The following is a 22,972-nucleotide window of genomic DNA, read 5'->3' as shown; positions in this document are numbered from 1 at the left end:
CCACATTGAAAGGGTCATGTTTAGAGAGGGTGGGAAATGCTGATTCAAAGAGGGGTTTGCACTGAGTCAAAGTTGCAGTGGGCAACGCAAGAGCAACAGGTCGCAACAGGGATTGGCCAATGAGGTCCCCTATGAGCTGCGAGGCTGAGGAAGGGGTTAAGCTTCCAGCCCTGCCCCATCTCCGCCACTTCATGAGGGTGTGAGGGCCTAGAAAATCAGAGGTTGCATGTGACCCTAGCAACGTCTGCAGCTCAATCCCCTTCCTTCACTGCTCTCACACTTTAGTGAAGCAGCCTGCCTGAACGGATCACTTCTGCCGGGATTTCTTTCTGAGATCTTCTTGCATTATTCAAAACACTTAAATGCACAGGTTTTTCTGCATCTATTTTTATAACCCACCCCTTGCTCTTTAGATCTTATCAGTAGGTTTGCTCTTTTGTCCTTGGTGGTGGTGGTTGTTTTAAACCTGTTTCTATTGCCTCCCTCTCCAGTCCCAATTGCTTGAGAACCTGAATAATCTTCTGTGGCACTGTAACACTTGTCATTTATTTCCAGACTTGAGCTTTAATTGCGATTTTAGTTTTTTCACCTTCTGCTTCTGCCTTCCGTTCTCCAAAAATTTCCATGTGTTGAGTAAGGGAACCTAGAATAAAAGACAGAAAGTCAAGAGTATTTTGACCTTTCACCATATCATCTTTCCCTCCCTCTCTTTTATGTGCAGTGGAGTCCTAGCCATATTTAAAGGTAAAGGTAAAGGGACCCCTGACCGATAAGTCCAGTCGTGAACGACTCTGGGGTTGTGGCACTCATCTCGCTTTACTGGCCGAGAGAGCCGGCGTACAGCTTCCGGGTTATGTGGCCAGCATGACTAAGTCGCTTCTGGCGAACCAGAGCAGCGCACGGAAATGCCATTTACCTTCCTGCCGGAGCGGTACCTATTTATCTACTTGCATTTTTACATACTTTCGAACTGCTAGATTAGCAGGAGCAGGGACTTGAGCAACGGGAGCCCACCCCGTTGCGGGAATTCAATCTGCCAACCTTCTGATCGGCAAGTCCTAGGCTCTGTGGTTTAACCCACAGTGCCACCCGCGTCCCTAAGTAGCCATGTCTACTTAGAAGTAAACCCAGGAAGTTCAGTTGTACTTACAAACAGGAAGCAAGTATAGGACTGTGGCCCCAGTTAACACAAAACCTGTATACTTGTGGAAAATACTTAATGAAGAATGTTATCCTTTAGGTACATGAATCAGTCATGCAAATCAAGAAAAATATTTTTGGCAACATTGTTGTGTGTGTGTGTTTGCACGTATACACACACACAAACATACACACACAAATAAATAAATAAATAAATAAATCAGGGAGAGGGCAGCAGCAGTGCAGACATATGCCCCTTATAGCAAAATGTGTAGCTCCAGCACTGCTAATGGTCAGGGACAATGGGAGTTGTACATCAACAATAACTGGAGGGAGGCCAACAGGTTGGGGGAAGCTGGTCTGTCTGAACAAATCCACACCTAAAACTCCACTCTCAAAGTTGTGGTTTTATGCAACCAGCAGCACATTATTTGGCACACAACAAGGTTTTAGGAATAGTAGCAATGACATCCTTGCACACAGACCCTTGTGATAGCACGCACAATTCTGTGCCAATGGGGCTTGTGAATTTATATGGGCAAGTAAGCAATACAGGCCTAAGGAACAATAATATGTATGGAGGTCTATGTGTATTGCAAATCGGAGACAAAGAGCATATGCCAACTCAAGTTATTTCAATGGATACTGGTAAAATGTACATTCAGTGTTCTTGCATGTCGGTAAAACCAAAATGACTGTTTCGTGCTAAAAAAAATTACTCTTTTCCTATAACCTGTTCTGAAATACACGATTTATCACTTCTCCTCGGTCAGGTTACAGATAGGAGATGTAATCAACTAATGGAACATGAGGTTGGTTTAAATTGTCTGTGGGAGCTTTCGGAAATGAGCAGGAGGTCTTCTTTTTGCCATTTTGGTTCTTGTTGCTGATTTAACTACACCAAGGGTAACACCCTGTCAGTTACCTTTTAGCCTGGAGCAGATTTTTACAGCTGAGTCATAAACCCCTGAAATAGGAGTATGTAATGGGTACAGCTGCTTCAGCCTTAACTATACAGGGTGCAACCACCATAAAACGGCAAGAGTTCACATTAACAGGGGAGTCCCCTTATAGTCTTTCCTCTTCCCCACCCATTAACTAAGCAACATTACTCAATGGAGGAAGCGCTCCACAATTTTTCCATTTCTTTCAACAACAAGATGAACAACTAGAAGCCACTAAGTGACCTCAAAAGTCGTCGTTTTCAGAGGACTGAAAGAAAAAAGGTTTGAAAATAAATCAGCTCTTGACAAGGCTAGAGGCAGCGCCCAGCTTCCATGGCCAGCTTTCGGTGGGTCTGGCATCGCAGGAGAGGCTAGTGGTTGAGAAGAAACCTCCCTGTCCACCTGCTTTATTTGGTCTAAATTTGTTGTTGTTTAGTCGTTTAGTCATGTCCGACTCTTCGTGACCCCATGGACCAGAACACACCAGGCACTCCTGTCTTCCACTGCCTCCCGCAGTTTGGTCAAACTCATGCTGATAGCTTCGAGAACACTGTCCAACCATCTCGTCCTCTGTCATCCCTTTCTCCTGGTGCCCTCCATCTTTCCCAACATCAGGGTCTTTTCCAGGAGTCTTCTCTTCTCATGAGGTGGCCAAAGTATTGGAGCCTCAGCTTCAGGATCTGTCCTTCCAGTGAGCCCTCAGGGCTGATTTCCTTCAGAATGGATAGGTTTGATCTTATTGCAGTCCATGGGACTCTCAAGAGTCTCCTCCAGCACCAGAATTTGGTAAATTAATTTGGTCTGAATTTACCAAAGGGCAAATCCACAAAGTTAGGAAGCCACCATTCTGGTGTTCCTGCAATTCCCAAGAGGGATGCTACATTTGAAGGTGACTCGGAAACTGCAATTAATCCAGAATGCGGCAGCTAGACTGGTGACTGGGAGTGGCCGCTGAGACAATATAACACCGGTCCTGAAAGATCTTCATTGGCTCCCAGTACATTTCCAAGCACAATTCAAAGTGTTGGTGCTGATATTTAAAGCCCTAAACAGCCTCGGTCCTGTATACCTGAAGGAGCATCTCCACCAGCATCGTCCAGCCCGGACACTGAGGTCCAGTTCCCTTGCTGAGAGAAGTGAGGTTACAGGGAAGCAGGAAGAGGGTAGTGGTGCCCGCCCTGTGGAACGCCCTCCCAGCAGATGTCAAGGCAATAAACAACTATTTTACTTTTAAAAGACAACTGAAGACGGCCCTGTTTAGGGAAGTTTTTAATGTCTGACGCTGTACAGTGGTACCTCGGGTTAAGTACTTAATACGTTCCGGAGGTCCATTCTTAACCTGAAACTGTTCTTAACCACTTTAGCTAAAGGGGCCTCCCACTGCCGGCGCACCGCCGGAGCACGATTTCTGTTCTCATTCTGAAGCGAAGTTCTTAACCTGAAGCACTATTTCTGGATTAGCAGATGTAACCTGAAGCATATGTAACCTGAGGTACCACTGTATTGTTTTTAATATTCAGTTGGAAGCCGCCCAGAGTGGCTGGCGAAACCCAGTCAGATGGGTGGGGTATAAATATTATTGTTGTTGTTGTTGTTATTTATTACATTGCGTAAGAATCCACCGCAGCTCCCAGAAGTGTAGCTGCCTACCATGGCTCAGGATGACATTTCAGTCTGGCTTCAGGCCTGGATTCAAGAACACGCAGAAGCACCTGAGGAAGTTGTGGAGCAGCAAAATTACATAGAAATATGTAAACGTTGGGAGAAATGTGCTGTAAAATGCTGCTGGATTTTCACAAGGACTTTAGAAAAGGATTGCAAACTGGAAATGTAGAGAACTGAGCTTAAGGTCAGAAAAATGAGAAACTGAGAGAAACGGAAATTGACAGGTGCTCCTTTCCTGCAGTCAGCACTGTAGGCGACACTGAGATATACTGGGTCACACCAAAGGTCCATTGAAGGCAGCTTGTTATGTTCCAAATGTAAGGTCCAACCCAAAGGGTACTGGAGGAAATAGGGCTAGATGTATCATCAAACCCAACGGATTGGTTTCAAAATTAGTATAATTAATTTTTTGAAAAATGAGTTTTTAAGAAGAGTTGCATGGAAGAGTATAAAAAAAATAGGGCAGCTGCTTCATAGCTGTAATCCTCCGTGTGTGGCATTGTAATATTCCCTCATTTAAATATAGCACCATAACAAATAGAGGATTATGTTTTAAAGTCCTGGACTGTTAGCAAACAAGAGCCTGTTTATCCTAGAGAAAGCTGCTCTCACAGGGGGGGAAAAATTAAGGAAACAGACTGGCTCATAAATTATAATGTGGTATGAAAATAAGTGCATTATCCCATTTGTCTGCAAATATTCTAGAGCAAAACTGAGTGGCATGTCACTCATAATCTCTTATGGGGATACAGTGCCTCAGAAATACAGTTGGAGGTCAATTCCAGATGAAATGTATGTTGAGAAATCACCCTGATTTGTTTTTCCAAAATTTGCACAGACCTTATACAATGTCAGTGTCAAGCGGTCATTACCCTTCACTTTCCACTGTACTTTTCCATCACTTTTCTTGTCGCAAAAAAAAAATCTGCTTTTTGCAGGGGGGGGGGTATTCTAGCCATAGCCAGTAAGCTTATGAGGCCAGTATGAACAAAAAACACTTTTGCCTGAGAAGGGTCCAGATGGCATACCCTCCAACATTTCTCCAGTGAAAATAGGGACATCCTATTCTATTATTATTATTATTATTATTATTATTATTATTACCCTGCCCATCTTACTACCTCTCCCTGTTTATTCACTTGTCGAAAGGAGAAGGTTAAAGCAAAGCCATAGGTATGGGAGGGTGGACTAGCTGGGTTTCTTGCCCCAGTTGAAGCCACCAGAGGGGTACCAGTGAGGCTCCCAGCGTGTGTGTGTGTGTGTGTGTGTGTGTGTGAAAAATTGTGGGGAGGGTGCCAAACTGGGTCTTTGACCCAGGTGGAATAAAGCCTAGTTTTGACCCTGGGTTAAAAGAACCTATCTTGTCCACTCTGCTGAGATTTCATTGTTAAACGATACCCATGAAATTGTGGATCTATTCTTCCCCCTCTTACTAAAACAAAATGGCTGTCGTCCGATGTTCTGAGTGAACTGGGCATATGTAGGGGGAAAGGAATAAGCACAGCTCCCAAGTAAGGAACTAATGTACTTCCGATGTGGGTGGGCTTGACTTAAGGAATGAAAGTCTCTGCCTGTGTTTTTGTAGGTGGGGGAGACCTTGCTTTCCTATAATTCTGCTGAGTTAAAGACAAGGCAGACTGAGACCAGCTGACTGTAAAGGAGGCAGGCAGGATTTGAAGGGGGGCCCTCAAAATTGGGGGGCCAGCTGGTTGCTCACCCCAAAGCCACCACAGGGACACGGAGCCTACATGAATGAAACAGGGAACTTACATAAATGGCAAGACTTCAGTTGACTTCTGCATATCCACACACTTCTCCCAAAGGAAATCAAAAGGGTTTGCTTTTCCTTGTGAGCATAAACTTTACATTTTCTTTTGTGTTTCCTGTTCGCGACCTTCTGAGTGTCTCAAATTAAGGAGCAGGAAATGTTCAGATTGCTCAGGGATTCTTTTCCTGTTTTTTAATACAGCGCTGGATCCCTCTATTTAGCAATACATTGAAGCTATGGGTTTTCAGAAGCCTCTTCTTATATACATAAAAATAAGCAAAACCTTGACATACGACGAAGTCTGACCTGAGTGTATTCTTAAAATAAAATTTAAGAAACACACCAAGTTAATGAACTCTCTTCAGCAAATCTAAGGGAATAAATTACATGAAGGTGAGCCAAACGTCTTCATTGCTGGGGGTACAACAAGGATGTCATTCAGTCTAAACACACAACGGCTTTTTTCCCTTTTCTTTTAAACACAAAGGCAAAAAAAAAAAATCTGCAGAAGAAAATTATTCTGGAAGAAGTAAAGAGGATTCCACAAAAAGCCCCCGACCTCTCTCATCTGCCAAAAGAGACTTTTTGGCATGTGTGTATGCTTTAGTTCTTTTTTCTATGGGATACAATGGGTTTTGGAAGCCAAATTGGGGGGGGGGGGGAGGAATATGAATAGGAAAAGCTGGAGGGAAAAGCTGGCTCCTCACATCATGAGCAACTATGGGGTAGAGGAAACAGCACATAAAAAGGGATTTCACCAAACACACAAAAGTGACCCATTATTATATGTTGAAAGTGCATTGCAATTCCTCCCTCTCCAAATAGTTTTTTGTACACTTGGGATGAAATCCAGTTGGTGCCTTTGCACTCAGGGAAAGATTGTGAAGCAGCAGGTGCCTCCACTAGCAGCTGGTTCCTCCTGCAGGATCCAGAACCTACCCCAAATATTGGCGCTAGAGAATTGGCCAGCCGTCCAGACAGGGTGGAAGGTGGCATGGGTGGGGCTGTAGGAGGAAGGGGAAATGGGGGGGGATGTATGCCTTTTTCTTTCCTTAGTGGAGACTTCTGCTGGGTCAAAAGCCCTCCTAGAAGTAGAGAGAACCAGGCCTTTCTAGGACTGGATGTAAGCTAGTGACTCCCATCCAAAGAGCTCCAGTGCACTTTTTTCTTGCCATCTTCTGTTGCACTGTACCCCAATCTCCGAGCAGTGCAAAATTCCAGGGGTCCCATGGTTCTGTTTCCTTGGAATGAGGGGCAGCAGAGACTGTGGTGCACTTTCTACAGAAGGGAAAGTCTGTAGGTGCACAAGTTCTAAGCTCAGCATCCACCAGCTGATAGCGATATTGTAAACGCAGGAATTCCTAAACTGCTTCTGGGCTCAGGCCTAGCCTCCACTCCCACTTCACTGACCGCTTTATGTAATCCCGTATTTGTGAATGCCTGTGCTTTCACAAGAAGAAGAAGAAGAAGAAGAAGAAGAAGAAGAAGAAGAAGAAGAAGAAGAAGAAAAGTTTGGATTTGATATCCCGCTTTGTCACTACCCGAAGGAGTCTCAAAGCGGCTAACAATCTCCTTTCCCTTCCTCCCCCACAACAAACACTCTGTGAGGTGAGTGGGGCTGAGGGACTTCAGAGAAGTGTGACTAGCCCAAGGTCACCCAGCAGCTGCATGTGGAAGAGCGGAGATGCGAACCCAGTTCACCAGATTACGAATCTACCGCTCTTAACCACTACACCACACCACACTGGCTCTTGGAATTACAACTGCAGTAGGTGACGTTGTGAAGCCCTGCTCACACATGATAACAGGAAGCTGATTTACATCAAGTCAGACCATTGGTCCAGCAAGCTCAGTATTGTCCTCTGCCATTCTGGTAGTGGCTCCCCAGAATTTCAGACAAGGTATATTCCCAGCCCGACCCGAAGATGCTAGGAACTGAACCTGTGACCTTCAATTTAGCATGAGAAGGAGATGCTCTACCACTTCATCAACAGGTAGGCCACATGGAGGGTGCAATGTGTCAACGTACATGCCTCCTTGGAAACATGCCCCCTCCTCACACACCTGCACACACATAGTCGCTCTGCCTTGCCGGGTGTTTTCCTTGTAATGATAATAAGACAGACAATGCGTTCTGTGTTTCTTTTCCTTCTGTTCTTCTGTGTCTAACAGGAAAGACGTTAACTATGTGTGGAGCCAAGCCAAGGCCTCTCAAAGATGATGCCGAGGTACTTCACAACGACTTTCACAGTAGTTGTCAGGGAGTTTCATAGCACCGCGTTTGTCTGCAGAGCACCTGGTTGGAAAAGGCTGGCACAGACTGAGCTAGTTGGAAGAAAGGTCTGAATAGCTCTCGTGGCCTCTGTTTCTGGGTGGGTGGGTGGGTGGGTGGGTGGGTGGGAAAGTATGTCTGGAACAGCAGTCAAAAGAGACAAAGTGATGGTTTGAAAGCTGCATGCTATCTGAAATCTCAAAATGCAGCGCATTAAAGTTGCACTCCGATACACCACTCGCCTGGCAGTAAGTCCCATTGAATTCAGTAGGGCTTACTTCTGAGAAGACGCATGCAGAATCGCCCTGTAAAGACCCCACACTGTTGCTTTCTTCCTACTTAGTTATGGATATGTATTAATATTGTTGTTTTGTTTACAGCTGCACTGTCAAGTCTGTATTGATGACACGAGTGGGGGGAAATGACACAGAACAAATTTCCAGGGAAATTGATAGGGTGATTATATTCTAAGTAAGCAAATGTTATGTAATACATTATGGTTGAGGCTATGAGATTTCTGCTGCCTGCAGAGCCCACAATTAGTAGTACTGCTTTTGTGAACACCAGCCAGATTAATTTCATAATTGACATTTGGAGCACAAGAATTATGGGACTGGGTATTTGAATGTGTGTGTTTTTTCTTCTTCTTCTTTTACTGGCATGGATAAATGCAGCTCTTTTTCAGCAGTGAGCCAATGCTGAGTTGCACCTATGGAGAATCTTACCATTGCCAGCTCATCCAGAATGCATTTCATGAGCCTTCACAAATAATGTAATACTTCAGTGCGTGGTTCCCATATGTATAACTGGAAGTATCAGGTGTGTCAAGTTTAATATATTTAAATTTGGCTTTTGAATGTGTGTATGCTTAATTATAACTTTCATATTGTTATAAAAACACTATTAAAAATGTGTGCAGAGAGATTGTTTGACTGTTTACTCAGAAGTAAGTCCCGCTGTCATATATGAGATTTGCTTTCCATGTGTGCCTAAGAAAGCAGTCTTTGAAACAGGAGTGAGGTTGCCTGTGGCCCTCCAGATGGTGCCATACTACAACTCCCATCATCCCAGACCATTGGCCATGCTGACTGGGACTGATGGGAGTTGGAGTCCAACCGTATCTTTAGGACCACAGCTTCCCCACCCCTTTTGTAAACCTCTGGAGGGGAAAGAACTGCAGATGATCCTATCTCATGTTTTGCCTTCTCAGGTTAACACAGGTTGAATCAGAGCCAAACTGACAAGTGGCCACTGACTTTACCCCTGTTTCGGCAATAAAAATTACAATTGCATGAAGGGGAAGAGCTCTATGTCCTAGAAATGAGACCCGCCCACTGCCCCCCACCACAGACGCCACATTCTACTATTCGGCAGAAATAGCTGTAGAGAGCCTAGGACCTCTAAATCTAGGGGGCCTCACCAGCCTGCCATCTCCCCAGTGCCGCAGTCTCCCCTCTCTCAAAATTGCAAACCCAAGCCATCATGCAAGGGCCCAGCAACTATGAGACTCAGGGCTAGCCAGTGGGGCCAAATTTGAAGAAGTGGGGCCCAGCTTTAGTTGTTTTTTTGTTGGGTCCCAGTTCACAGCCAAAGTCTGCAAAATCTTATAGATATAGATAAAATCCATCTAGAATGCCCTGGTGCGGGAGGCCCCTTAGGAGCGGCTCGCGGGGCCCAGTTTGGCACAATTGTTACAATTGCCTTAAGGTCAGCCCTGATGAGACTGTGCAGGGGTTGAACTGACAGGCCCTGCACCTTCTAGGTCCCTGGTGTCACTATTCAGAGTGCAGACTCTAGGACTTGTGAGAGCAGTAGTTGCTTGAATTAACAAATAAGAAAGGTTTGAGAATTTACATGCTAGATTAAAATTGATGAATTCATTGAGAAGGGGATTGTAAGAAAAACACTGGGGCCTAATTTGAATAACAGACTGCCTGATATCTCGTGGGCAATTTCCTCCTTTATTTCCACACTGGGGCTGCAGACCAAATCACCTGTCAAGAGAGCTATGAGATTCAGGTGAGGGTCAGATGCCTTGTCAATCCCAGCAGGTATAAAACAGGAAGACCCGGCCTGCCCAACTAACTTCAATTCATAGTAGACCTATTGAAATTAATGGAACTAAATTTGTCATGGTCAGTAATTTCAATGGGTCTGCTCTCAGTAAAGATGAGTTGGACATAACCCAATGGGTCTACTTTTAGTAAGATCAAGGCTAAATAAACACCCCAAATATACAGTATATTTTCTTCAATATACTCTGGCTCCTTTTTTGGAGGTTTCTTCCCCTCACCATCATTGTTAGATCCAATTGTTCTTTTTTAAAAAAGAACAAACCCTGATCTTATCCACGTGGCTGTATATTTTAATGCAGTAATTAAAAGAGAATACATCTATAGGAGTGATTGCGAAGAAAACCTAGTTAGTGGTCAATGATTACCGGTAGCTAAGACAAAAAGGCTGTTTTGGTAAGTGATAGCTGCACAAAGTCCCCCCCCCCCCGCCCTTTCCTTATAGCTTACAAGTTTTAAGCTCCAGCAGAGCTGAGCACGTGCTAAATGCTCAAGAGATCTTTCACCAGATATTCAGGGGCTATTTCATCCCGGATATCAGGTGCCTTCAACCTTACTTCCACTTCCTAGCTTTCTGCAATTGTTTTCGTTAAGTCCCATGTCTATCTGTTGCACCCTGACAAAATTCAAACTCAATTTCATTAGGCCAAAAGCTGATGAAAAAAGAAGCACCCTTGCATGGCAAAGAATAAAGCATGCCTGGTTTCAGGGTTGTTCGTTCTCAGGGCTGCTAGCATCCTCTGAAGAAGAGAAATCCAAATAAGCACTTCTTATTTGCCTCGATTAATTTATTCCTTTAACTCATCCACTCTAATTCTGCCAATATATAAATGCACCTCTGGTTCTCCACCCCACCCACCACTGACCTGTGAACCTTTCACCTGGAAAGCTCCAGAACCTTGTGAGCCTAGTCTAAGGTTACCAGACGTCCCCGTTTCCCGGGGACAGTCCCCGGATTTACAAATCAGTCCCCTGACAAAATCCATCCTCTTCAGCTGAAGTTGAAAAGTGTCCCCGGATTCATTGAAAAAAATCTGGTAACCTTAACCTAGTCCACAAAAGGATATTCACTGCCAGCATATTCAGTGCTTTAACACTTGCTATGCAACCCAGGGCTACATAACTAGGATGGTAGGCTACAGAAGGAGGAAAGGCTTCTAGTTTCCACCACCATTCAGACATTTCAAGCCGTATACATGAAACAAATAAAAAAGTGCCAGTATAGCATCCAAAATCACCATCAAGCTTCCCTCTAGCATTTCTACAAGGCATAGGGGGCAAACTTGTGGCCTTCCAGTTGATTATTATTATTAAAATTTGTATACTGCCCTTCATTCAAAGATCCCAGGGTGATTCACTGTCCATGTTGGCAGTGTTGTTTTTGCCAATTTCCCATTTAAAAAAAGCTTGACAACTTTTCTGCCTGGATTTGAAATATGGCAACCCTAGTAGGGCTGATGGGAGAGTCCAACAGCATCTAGAGTGCCATGGGTTAGCCACCCTTGCTATGAGGAAACTAAACAGGGGCTGAAATCTCATCCTGCAAAACAGATCTCTTCTTCCACCAGCATCTGCCTTCTCATGAAAGTAGAGATGGAGAGAGGGACCTCAGTTCCAGCTTCTCATGGGCATAGGGAGCAGACGATGGAAATGGTGTGGGCCAATTCAAAATAATAAACAGACAGTTGTCTAAAAGACTTCAAAGCATTGCCAATTGTCAGACAACATTTCCACATGTTGTCTCATGCTCCCCTTGATTCAGTGTTAGGCTCACAGTTTTAAATAACTCGCAGGTCAGCTGTTTGGCTTTATTCTGTTTTGGGTCTGGAGTAAATCAAAGCATGGCAGCTTGTAAAATGAATGAGTAGCTTCCCATTCTCCCTGCCCCTTGGTGCCATTCATCCTGGAGGTGGTCAGAGGCTGGGTTTCCAACTACGTGTGTGTGTGTGTGTGTGTGTGTGTGTGTACAGACACCTGAGAAAATGGGAACACCTCACTGTCTGACTTTAAGGTAATAACAGAGGCAGTGTGTATTGCTGTGATCACCTCCCCCTATATTCCTCCTTCTGCTGTCTGTAATGCAATGCAATGCTCAACTCAGCATACCTTGTCATTAGGGAAATCTTTTGGAAGAAGCTCAGTTTTCAAAAAAATGAATGGAGGAAAAAAGGCCATGGGAAAGGCAGCCACCGTAATCAAGCAACAACAAGATCCTTCAGGGAGCTGGATGAGGTGGTGGCAGGCAAGAAGGCATTTAGTAAACTCAGTGTAGCTGTTGGGCTTTGTGTGGGAAGCTCACTTGTTCCTGCTGCTGCTGCTGCTGCTGCTGCTGCTGCTCCATGGCTGCCTAGGAAGTTTTATCTACTGATCAACATTATGTGCCAGAGGGCTGGTGGGACAGCCCTGATTTGGCTTTCCCTGAAGCCTGCAAAGTTATGGCAGAAGGGCACAAAGAGAGGAAGGCGATATCAGCAACAGGGAGGTCGCCTGCACAGTTCCAGAGAGGGCCTGCACAGCGCAGGCCTTTCTCTCCTCCTTAACCTCTGTGTTGCAGCCATGGCTGCCTGCTTGCATTAATTACCTCTCACTCCCCAAACACATCCATTCGGAGCTATCTTTAGGGTTCAGAGTGCAGAAACCAACTGACCAGGGATGAAAGCAATTAACAAGTAGGTTATGTGAAATTAACAAACTCCCTCTTTAACCAGCTGCCCACAATGGGTTTGTTTAACGCCACCATAAAGTTAGTGTAGAGAACATTTGCGCAAGAAGAAATCGTTCACAGTTCCAATCCATTTCCTTCTTGCATGCGTTAATTTTTATTATCTTCCCCAAATTTCTTTCTGGCAGTATAGGTAAAATTCAAGCAAGCTTCAGAAATCACTTTTGAATTTTGTGGCTGTGGTAAATGAATTCAGAGATGAATTGGGAAAGTTGGACGGGCCGGGTCCTCCTGTTATATACCTGCTGGGATTGACAAGGCATCTGACCCTCACCTGAATCTCATAGCTCTCCTGATAGGTAATTTGGTCTGCAGCCACAGTGTGGAAATAAAGGAGAACATTGCCCACCAGATACCAGGCACTCTATTAATCAAATTAGGCCCCAGTGTTTTTCTTACAATCCCCTTCTCAATGAATTCATCAATTTTAATCTAGCATGTAAATTCTCAAACCTTTCCTATTTGTTAATTTGAGCTACTACAGCTCTCACTTCATTACAAACAGTATTTCTACCTGCAACACACTTGAGCAAACCTGCTCCTCTTCCTTTCACAGATATTTTTTTTCCATTTTAAACTGTAGCTGCCTCTGATATGTTATCATTTAACTCTTTGCGGGAGGAATTAGCATCAGATGTCATGTGCATGAAAGTTGCCAAATCAATTAACCAACTACAAGGGTTACTGTTAATAGCACCAGTTTTCCTATAACTTGATATTGCTGGATAGTTCTGATGAACTCCAAAAGCGTTTTTAGTTTGCTTTCTGTTGCCAACATGGAACTTTTCTTTATTAGTGCCACTTTGTTTTGTACGATTCCTTGCAAATGAAAGAAAACAACTTTTCTACTTGTATATGTTGATAATATAATTTTGGTTACTGAGAACAAACAAGATTGTACAAAAACAAGACTGGGTGCAGGCCTGGCCAGGACATAGGCGTTCTGTGACAAAGGTGACCTGTGTGCTTGCTTGCTTGATTAATAGCTGTTGGAAACTTCAAAGTCCCTTCATATGGTCTTTATATTGGACCTGGAGACTCCAATAGAGAGCATTCCATGTCAAGAAGGAGGGCAAGTGGGCACCTTATCAAATGACAGGGCAGGAGCTATGTGGAGCAGGGCTTTTTCACTGGTGGTGCCCATTGTATGCCTCGCTCTTCCCAGACCTGCTCTCTTTTGGCCTGTATTTTGGAGCTTTATAATTTAGGAAGACTTTGGAAGAACTGGCTGCCAAGTCTTATCGGTCACTGACATATGAGCGGATTTTATTTGCTGCTATTCTGGGCTCTGGGTGCAACAGGGTTTACACCAGCGTAATAGAATTGGCCAGGATGCCAGAAGGGATACAATTTATGAGCTTTCTCCATTATCTGCAGAGCAGGGGTGTTCAGTCAACAGTGCAAAGGCTGAGCTGAAGTGTTTCCTGCTGGTTACCTGCTTTCAGCAATAGGGGTCACTGTTTGGTAGTACCCGATTGGTTTGCTGTCAGATTCTAGAGCTCCCTATTGGTGGCTCTTAGGTAATTCCAAAAATAAAGAGTCCATTAATAAAACACAGTGTTCATTCATAAAGCAGTAACATAAATCTCCATTGCTACATATTGGGTGTGTATTTCAGCGGTTGAACGTACATGTTTATGGCCATGTTGTAGTGTAATGCTTATGCAACTGTGAATAAAAGGTGGCTGGGCTCATCATCCCAGGGTCTGGGGGGGCAGAGAGGTGACAAAACTGATTTCCAATAAGTGCCCCCCTTTATTAACAAGTCCTTGAGTCTGTACTCTGAATAGTGACACCAGGGACCTAGAAGGTGCAGGGCTTGTCAGTCCAACCGCTGCACAGTCTCATCAGGGCTGACCTTAAGGCAATTGGAACAATTTGGCCAAATTGAGCCCTGTGGGCCACTCCTAAGGGCAATCTAGATGGATTTTATTTATATCTATAAGATTTTGCAGACTTTAGCTGTGAACTGGGACCCAACCAAAAAAAAACACTAAAGTTGAGCCCCACTTCTTCAAATTTGGCCCCACTGGCTAGCCCCAAGTCTCATAGTTGCTGAGCCTGAGTTGCCGTGCCCTTGCATGATGGCTTGGGTTTGCAATTTTGGGAGAGGGGAGGTTGCCTGCTGGGGAATGGGCAGGCTGGTGAGGCCCCCTAGATTTCGAGGTCCTAGGCTTCAGCCTACTTAGCCTATACATAAATCAGGCACTGGGGGGACCAATGGAAAACCTCTCAGGCCTATGCTTTTTAGGCACAGGGCAAGTTGAAGTGTGGACAACCCTTGGATACAACCCTTAATTTATAGTGAGAGTTAATGTTATGTAGAAGTTTAGAGACTGAAGTGTGAACCTGAAAATCCCTGATTCATACCTTCCCATCATCATTTTCCTGCTTGGCAGGGGGTTGGACTCGATGGCCCTTGTGGTCTCTTCCAACTCTATGATTCTATGATTCTATGATCACCAAGGGCCAAACAAAACTAGATTGCCTGCTGTGGTCTTGCTAATTATCAAAATGCAACTCTTCCAGATGATTCTATTTGCATATTTTAAAACCTGCATGTTACATGCAGAGATGCACTGAATGTCACATCTCATTTGGCCCTAACAGATGGGTCCTACTGTCCTTGCTATCCTTCACTGCAGTTTTATAACCAGATAATAAGACTATCCTCTTGAAAATGTATTCTTTAAGCAGAGACTGGATGGGAACCTATCAGAAATGCAGTCATTGTAGGTTTCCTGCAGCAGGCTGAACTAAATGACCTTTGAGGTTCCTTCCACCACTGTGGTTCCAATCCACTGTATCACGGAGGCTGCATTTCTAATTAACATGGTAGACCTACCCCACATAGCTAAGGTGAGTTTGACACCAGCTATATAAGTGGACATTCAGGCCATGAATTCCATAAACTAATTATGTTATTATTTGATAATGATTTGAGCTATTTATATACCACTTAATCACAGGGATTCCTAAGAAAGTGTTCAAAAAACAAACAGTAGCTAAAATCAATTAAAATGGATCCCTAAAACATACAACGTCTAAGCCATGGTTTTTCTTATATACAGTATTTCCTTCTGCATTGTCCTGAAACTAGAGACAATCGCATTGCATTGAATGGCTTCAGGTTTCAGTGCATTGACAGAAAATAATTTTGCTCCCTTCACTCCCAACATGCAAATACTTTTTCCTCCACCCCCATAAGAGCGCAGGAAGCTACTAGATCAGAGTCTGCGTCCATCTAGCTCAGTACAGTGGTACCTCGCAAGACGAATGCCTCGCAAGACAAAAAACTCGCTAGACGAAAGGTTTTTTTTGTTTTTTGAGCTGCTTCGCAAGACGATTTTCACTATGGGCTTGCTTCGCAAGACGGAAACGTCTTGCAAGTTTGTTTCCTTTTTCTTAACACCGTTAATACAGTTGCGACTTGACTTCGAGGAGCAACTCATAGAACGCGGTGTGGTAGCCTTTTTTGAGGTTTTTAAAGACTTTGGTGATTTTTGAAGCTTTTCCAAAACTTTCCCGACACCGTGCTTCGCAAGACGAAAAAAATCGCAAGACGACAAAACTCGCGGAACGAATTAATTTCGTCTTGCGAGGCACCACTGTACTCTGACTGGCAATGGATCTCCTGGATCTCAGTAGAGGTCTTCCACATCATCTGCTATTGATCGATTGAACAGGAGATGTTAGGATTTGGGGGTTTGTTTGGGGGGGTGCTACTTTACAAAAAGTGATTGTTATGTACTGAGTTGAATAGGATCCAAATTGCAGCAGTCTGATTGGTCCTAGAACAATAGGATTCAGAATGCAGCAGTCTGATTGGTCCTAAAACAATAGGATCCAGAAGGCAGCAGTCTGATTGGTCCGCAGGAGCCACCCAATCCAACTTCAGGTGGAAGTGAATCCGCAGCCTGATTGGCCTACAGGAGAATCCGGAACTAGCCAATCACGTGGGACCCATTGTGTAAATAATGTATATAAAGCAGACATTTCGGGGGAAGTTCCATTCCTTGCTACTATGAGCTGAATAAAAAGCATGAAATGCACACTTGACTCCAAGTTTATTTCAGTGATCCAGTTCAAAGTATGATTTATAGAAAAGAATGGTAAGAAGAGAGAACAGGGGTCTGGAATTTGCCCATCCATGGTCAGTTAGAATGATAGAATTGTGGAGTTGGAAGGGACCCCAAGTCCTACCTCCTGCGATGCAGGAATCTCAGCTAAAACATCCCGGAACAGATGGCCATCCACACATTAGCCCATTAGCACATGGAGGGAGGCCTAGTACAGGTCACTTTGTCACAGTCCTCCCCAGTATGGGGGAGATAGATTGTATTCCTATTTAAATTATAGCTATCTAATTCTGAATCTATCCATATAAATCAGCTTATGCAGATTTTATGCAAATCTCTCTGTCCTCTGCTTTTGGCAATGTGCTAAGTGGGCAATCTGCAGAAACTGAACCTGGCCTTCTGCATGCAGAGCATGCAGTCTACTTCTGAGCTCTGACCCTCTCTTGCTAGGTGTCTTTAATATATTGCTGTTCACACATATTTTTAGCCTAGATAATGTGACCGATAGCCTCTTTCCCCCACAGCCCAGATAACCAAAGAAGTCAACAGAAGTGGATCTGTTCTGTTCTCTTCTTCCATGGGATTTCACTGCCATCCACCTTACCCATCACAGGAGAGAAAGGTGGTTTGTAGCGTAACTTAAAAGGTCACTGTAAGAAAGGCATTCAGTAGAGGGAAGAAGGAGCAAGAGGAAACATGTGGTTCGAAAAATACAAGAGGCAGCAGTGGCCACTGAAAAACTGCAGTCTTGAAGAATGTGAACGAAGGAGAGAAGCTTAACACGATGGCGTTCATTCAGCGAAAGGAGGGGAATTTTTTTCAAACAAAAATTAAAAATACCAGCTGGACAAAAGCTTCACTAGTCAGGAAGGCGATTTCAAGCAGCGGCTCGCTGTACCTGACCTAGTTAACTGCTTAGTGGTGCTTCACTGCAGCAAAAAGCGCAAAGCCCTGCTGCAAAACTTCCATCCTGCTGGCCTGCTAACAAGACCAATTCTCACATAGCAGCCGCATCTACCCCAACAATGTAATTGGTCTGGCTCTCCCAGCTAGTCCCTGTTCCTACTGTAGGCCCTTCGCTGCAAAGAGAAATCCCAGACATCCTAAGGGCTTGGAGAGCAGGGCGGTGTGTGTGTCTGGATATGCCAGCACCCCGTGCTATGTTATCAACAGCTACATGGTTAGCTAACTGCTGTGACTAAATGGATATCGGGGAGGACTGCAGGCGAGGGATGGAAAGTGATGCCCTCCCAGAGCACGAGGCTGATAATGCAGAATTGGCCACAACAATGTAACTTCGCAGACAGTGTGGCAGAAGGCACTGGCTCTCTTGTTTGGGCATTTTGTTACCTGGAGCAAAATGTGCAGAGAAGGGAGATAATGAAGTACTTGACTAATTCAGTGTGATCCAGCTGGCTAAGCCAGAGGGGCTTTCAGAGCAGGAAAAGCTGAAAGAGAACTCACTGCTAGCCATTCTCCCTTGGTACCTGGGAAGCCAAAACAAAGAAACTGCAGAGATCAAAAAGCACAGCAATATCAATAAGGGGGGGGGGGAACAGGGTGGAGAGAAACACCAGAGAAAGATGTGGGAAGAAAACCGAGGGGGACTGTCTCTCCTGCTTAGCATTTTATCTGAAGAACAAGCGTCTCCCTACTTTATTTTCCCAGTACTGAATTTTAAGCTGCTTGACAGATTAAATGTATTTACAGAACTCTCTCTTGATTTCCATTTTTTATATATATATACAATGGAAGTCAATGTAAGGAATGTCTAAATTATTTGACTACAAGATTTTGAAGAGAATTTAAAAAAAAATAAAAATAAAGACTGACTCATTGACATCAAAGAAGCGTGAATATTCCTTATAAGATTTTTTATTATTATTTCTCCATCCCTTCCTCCCCCCCCAAAAAATTATATACCTAAATGTAGATTCTTGAAAGAAAGAGGGATGGCTTTCTGTAGCTGGGATTTTGGAGTGTTATTTTGGAAGTGCTTAGTTCAGCAACAAAGAACAGTGGAACTCATCAGTTAATTCATTGTGTGCTCTACTTATGAATTCACGTCTCCGGAAAAGAAAAACAGGCATGGTGATGGGTCATAAGCAAAAAGAGTATATGTGGAAGACTGGAGGGGGAAAGGAAGATTTGACTGGAGGCGTCACTCTGAACCTGAGATTTATCCTGGGTCTGAAAAGGAAGAAGGGGAGTTATTTATACTGAAAGAAAGAGAGGTGGTATTAGATAATGCTAAGCTGTTCCTGTTATTTAATTCCCTTTTCAGAATCTTGGGAAGATTTTAGAGCATCAACTGTCATAGGTTAGGAGAGGTATGGCCATAGATGAGGGACGATGGGAGCTGCACATATCCCATACAATTAAAGTGTGCACACAAGGAATTGTGGGAAGGGTAGTTTGTGGGTTTTTTTGTGTTTTTTTCAAATATTTTTTATTGCTTTTTTTCCAAATAGAAATACAAAGTCAGTTATACAAAGAAATAACAGAAAAGAAAAAGAAAAAGAAAAAAAAATCATCCTTTCAGAGCATTTTTTCATAACCAACCGGACTTCCCCACGTCTCCCTCACCGTGCGTTCTTTACAATAAATTTTTTCAGCAAATTATAACCTTATTTCGTACATTCTTTTGTTCTTTCAAATACTTGTGGTTTACGTTTAAAATACTTATTTTCAATTTACACTAATAACATATATAATATTCTTTTAAACATTAGTCCTTCCTTTATATAACTTAGTTTCCCATACCTTAATCTTATTGTTGGAGCTGAATTTCCCTAATCATGCGAATTCTTAACATTCATATAACTTATAAAATTTTTGTAAATAATCTTTAAATTTTTTCCAATCCTCCTCTATTGCTTCTTCTCCCAAATCTCGGATCCTGGCAGTCATCTCGGCCAATTCCATGTAGTCCATCAATTGCGTCTGCCACTCTTCCAGTGTGGGTAAATCTTGGGTCTTCCAGTATTTTGCGATGAGAATCCTTGCTGCTGTAGTTGCATACATAAAAAAGGTTCTATCCTTATTTAACACCTTCTGGCCGACAATGCCCAATAGAAAGGCCTCTGGTTTCTTGGGAAAGGTGTACTTAAACACCTTCTTTAACTCATTATATATCATTTCCCAGAAGGCCTTCACTTTTGGACAAGTCCACCAGAGGTGAAAGAATGTCCCTTCAGCCTCCTTACATTTCCAACATTTATTATCAGACAAATGATATATCTTAGCAAGCTTGACTGGGGTCATGTACCACCTGTATATCATTTTCATAATATTCTCTTTCAAGGCATTACATGCCGTGAATTTCATACCAGTGGTCCATAACCTTTCCCAGTCCTCAAACATAATGTTGTACCCAATGTCCTGAGCCCATTTTATCATGGCTGATTTGACTGTCTCATCCTGAGTGTTCCATTTAAGCAGCAAGTTATACATTCTCGAAAGTACCTTGGTCTTTGGTTCCAACAATTCTGTCTCTAGTTTCGATTTTTCCACCTGGAAACCTATTTTTTTGTCCAACTTAAAAACCTCTTGAATTTGAGCGTAGTGAAGCCAATTTTGCACCTTATTCCTTAATTTTTCATAACTCTGCAGTCTCCAAGTTTCTCCTACTTTTTCTATAATTTCCCCATATTTCGGCCAACCAACCTCCATATTAGGTTTTTTCCGGGCCTTGGCCTCTGCTGGTGAGAGCCACCTCGGAGTCTTACCTTCTAATAAGTCCTTGTATTTTATCCAGACCATAAATATTGATTTTCTAACAATATGATTTTTGAACATTTTATGAACCTTTACCTTGTCGTACCACAAATATGCATGCCAACCAAAAGCATTGTCAAACCCTTCCAGATCTAGGACATCAGTGTTCTCAAGTAATAACCAATCTTTCATCCAGCAGAAGGCTGCAGCTTCATAATATAATCTCAGGTCCGGCAGGGCAAACCCCCCTCTTTCTTTCGAATCAGTTAATATTTTAAACTTTATCCGGGGCTTTTTGCCCTGCCAAACAAACTTGGATATATCCTTCTGCCACTTTCCAAAACATTCCACTCTGTCCACAATCTGTAGGGTCTGAAACAAAAATAACATTTTCGGCAATACATTCATCTTTATAGCTGCAATTCGGCCCAACAAGGAAAGTTTCAATCTTGACCAGATTTCCAAATCTTTTTTGATTTCCAACCAGCATTTTTCATAATTGTCTTTAAATAAATTCAAATTTTTAGCTGACAAGTGGACCCCTAGGTATTTCACTTTTTTTACCACACTTAGTTCTGTTTCCTTCTGAAACCCATCTATTTCCGAAGATGTCAAGTTTTTTCCCAAAACCTTGGTTTTTTGCTTATTCAACTTAAATCCCGCCACCCGACCAAACTCATAAATCAGTTCTAATACTCTTTTTGTACTAGATTCTGGCTCCTGTAATGTTAAAACCAAATCATCTGCAAAAGCTTTCAGTTTATATTGTTTCGCTCCGACCTGTACTCCTTGTATCGACCGGTCCTCCCTAATCATGTTCAGTAACACCTCCAGGACTGAAATAAATAAAAGAGGGGATAGTGGGCACCCTTGTCGTGTCCCTTTTTCAATTTTGAACTCCTCTGTCACCACATTGTTCACTATCAGTTTAGCTTTTTGCTCAGAATAGATTGCTTCTATTCCATTTTCAAACCCCCGCCCCACTCCCATCCCTTCCAGGTTTCTCTTCATAAACATCCAAGAAATGTTATCAAAGGCCTTCTCCGCGTCAATAAAAATTAACACAGCTTTCGTATTGATATTAGTTTGTAAAAGTTCCAAAATATCAACAATGTTCCTGGTATTATCAAACAAATGTCTCCCTGGGAGAAAGCCTGCCTGGTCCTTGTGAATTACTTCATTAAGTATTTTTTTAAGTCTACTTGCCAAAATGTCAGCAAAAATTTTGTAATCCACATTTAGGAGTGAGATGGGCCGGTAGTTCTTAAGTTGAGTCTTTTCAGTTTCCAGTTTAGGTATCAATGTGATGAAGGCTTCTTTCCACGTTTCCGGTGCCCTCCTCCCCTCCATAATCTGGTTACAAACCTCCATTAACGGTTGTATCAAGTAGTCTTTTAATGTCTTGTAGTACTTGGAGGTAAGTCCATCTGGGCCTGGAGACTTGCCTAGTTGCATATTCTGAATGGCACCCTCAATTTCCTGTTGTGTTATTCTATAATTCAGGATTGTCCTCTTCTCCTGAGATAGTTTTGGTAAACCATTTGCTTTTAAAAATTTATCTATCTCAGACACTTCTTGAGGCCCTTGTGTATAAAGTTTTTTGAAATATTTCTGGAAACACTTTCTAATTTCTTCTGGTTTCTGAATGTTTCTGCCTTCCACCTCTAGATTAGTGACAAAGTTCAGTTTTTGTCTCTTCTTCAACTGCCATGCTAGCAGTTTTCCACATTTATTTGCCGATTCAAATGATCTTTGTTTCATTTGTTTAATTTTCCATTCCACTTCTTGGTTTATCAATTTCGCATATTGAGCTTGGTGGAATTTGATTTCTCTTAAAACCTCTTTTGATTTTGGTTTTAATCTCAATTTTTTCTCTCCTTCTCTTATCTTCTCTAATATCTTGTCTTTTTTTCCATTCCAAAGTTTTTTCTTAATTGTATTCTGTTGAATCAGAAACCCCCTCATTACAGCTTTACTTGCGTCCCAGATTGTTCTCTTTTCCACCGAAGTGTTCAAATTAATTTCAAAATAGTCCTTTAAAGTTTTTTGGGCCTTCTTCACAATCTCCTGATCTCTTAGTAGGGTGTCATTCATTTTCCATCTGAAAGAACCGGTTGGAGTAAGTCTCAATTCCACTTTCAAAGCATTATGGTCGGAGCAAGTCTTTGGACAGATTTCCACTTTTCTGATCTTAGGTGCCAGTCCTCTAGTTGTCCATATTTGGTCGATTCTTGTCCATGATAGGTGGGCCTCAGAAAAGAATGTTCCTTCTTTACCCAGGGGATTCCTTGTCCTCCATATATCAATCAGGTCCATATTGTCAGTTAGTTCAAAAAAAGTTTTAGGTAGTCTGCCGTCTTTAGTTAAATTTTGATTTTGTGACTTATCCATGTGAGTAGAGACCACCCCATTCATATCACCCATCATTATGATGTTGGTATAGTCCAGATAGTCCAGCATTATCTCGTGCAGCTTCTTGTAAAATTCCGATTTCCCCTCATTTGGTGCATATATTCCTAAAATCAAAAATTTTTCTCCCTGTGTTTGTATTTCAATTGCCAAAATTCTTCCTTGCTCATCTTTAAATAAAAAT

The 22,972-nt window shown here is 42.9% G+C and overlaps 1 long non-coding RNA gene across 1 annotated transcript in view; it reads right to left on the bottom strand.

The window, feature by feature from the left end:
• Nucleotides 1-421: 421 nt before the first annotated feature.
• The window catches only part of LOC308482193, a 37,853-nt gene continuing 15,302 nt past the window's right edge, over nt 422-22,972 (bottom strand). The window contains exon 3 of the long non-coding RNA XR_013989135.1: nt 422-643. This is a non-coding gene — a long non-coding RNA (uncharacterized lncRNA). The remainder of the gene's footprint in view (nt 644-22,972) is intronic.

This window comes from Podarcis pityusensis, assembly GCF_964106645.2.
Source record: "Podarcis pityusensis genome assembly, chromosome: 7".
Taxonomy (NCBI): domain Eukaryota; kingdom Metazoa; phylum Chordata; class Lepidosauria; order Squamata; family Lacertidae; genus Podarcis; species Podarcis pityusensis.
This window is presented reverse-complemented; position numbering and strand designations above follow the sequence as displayed.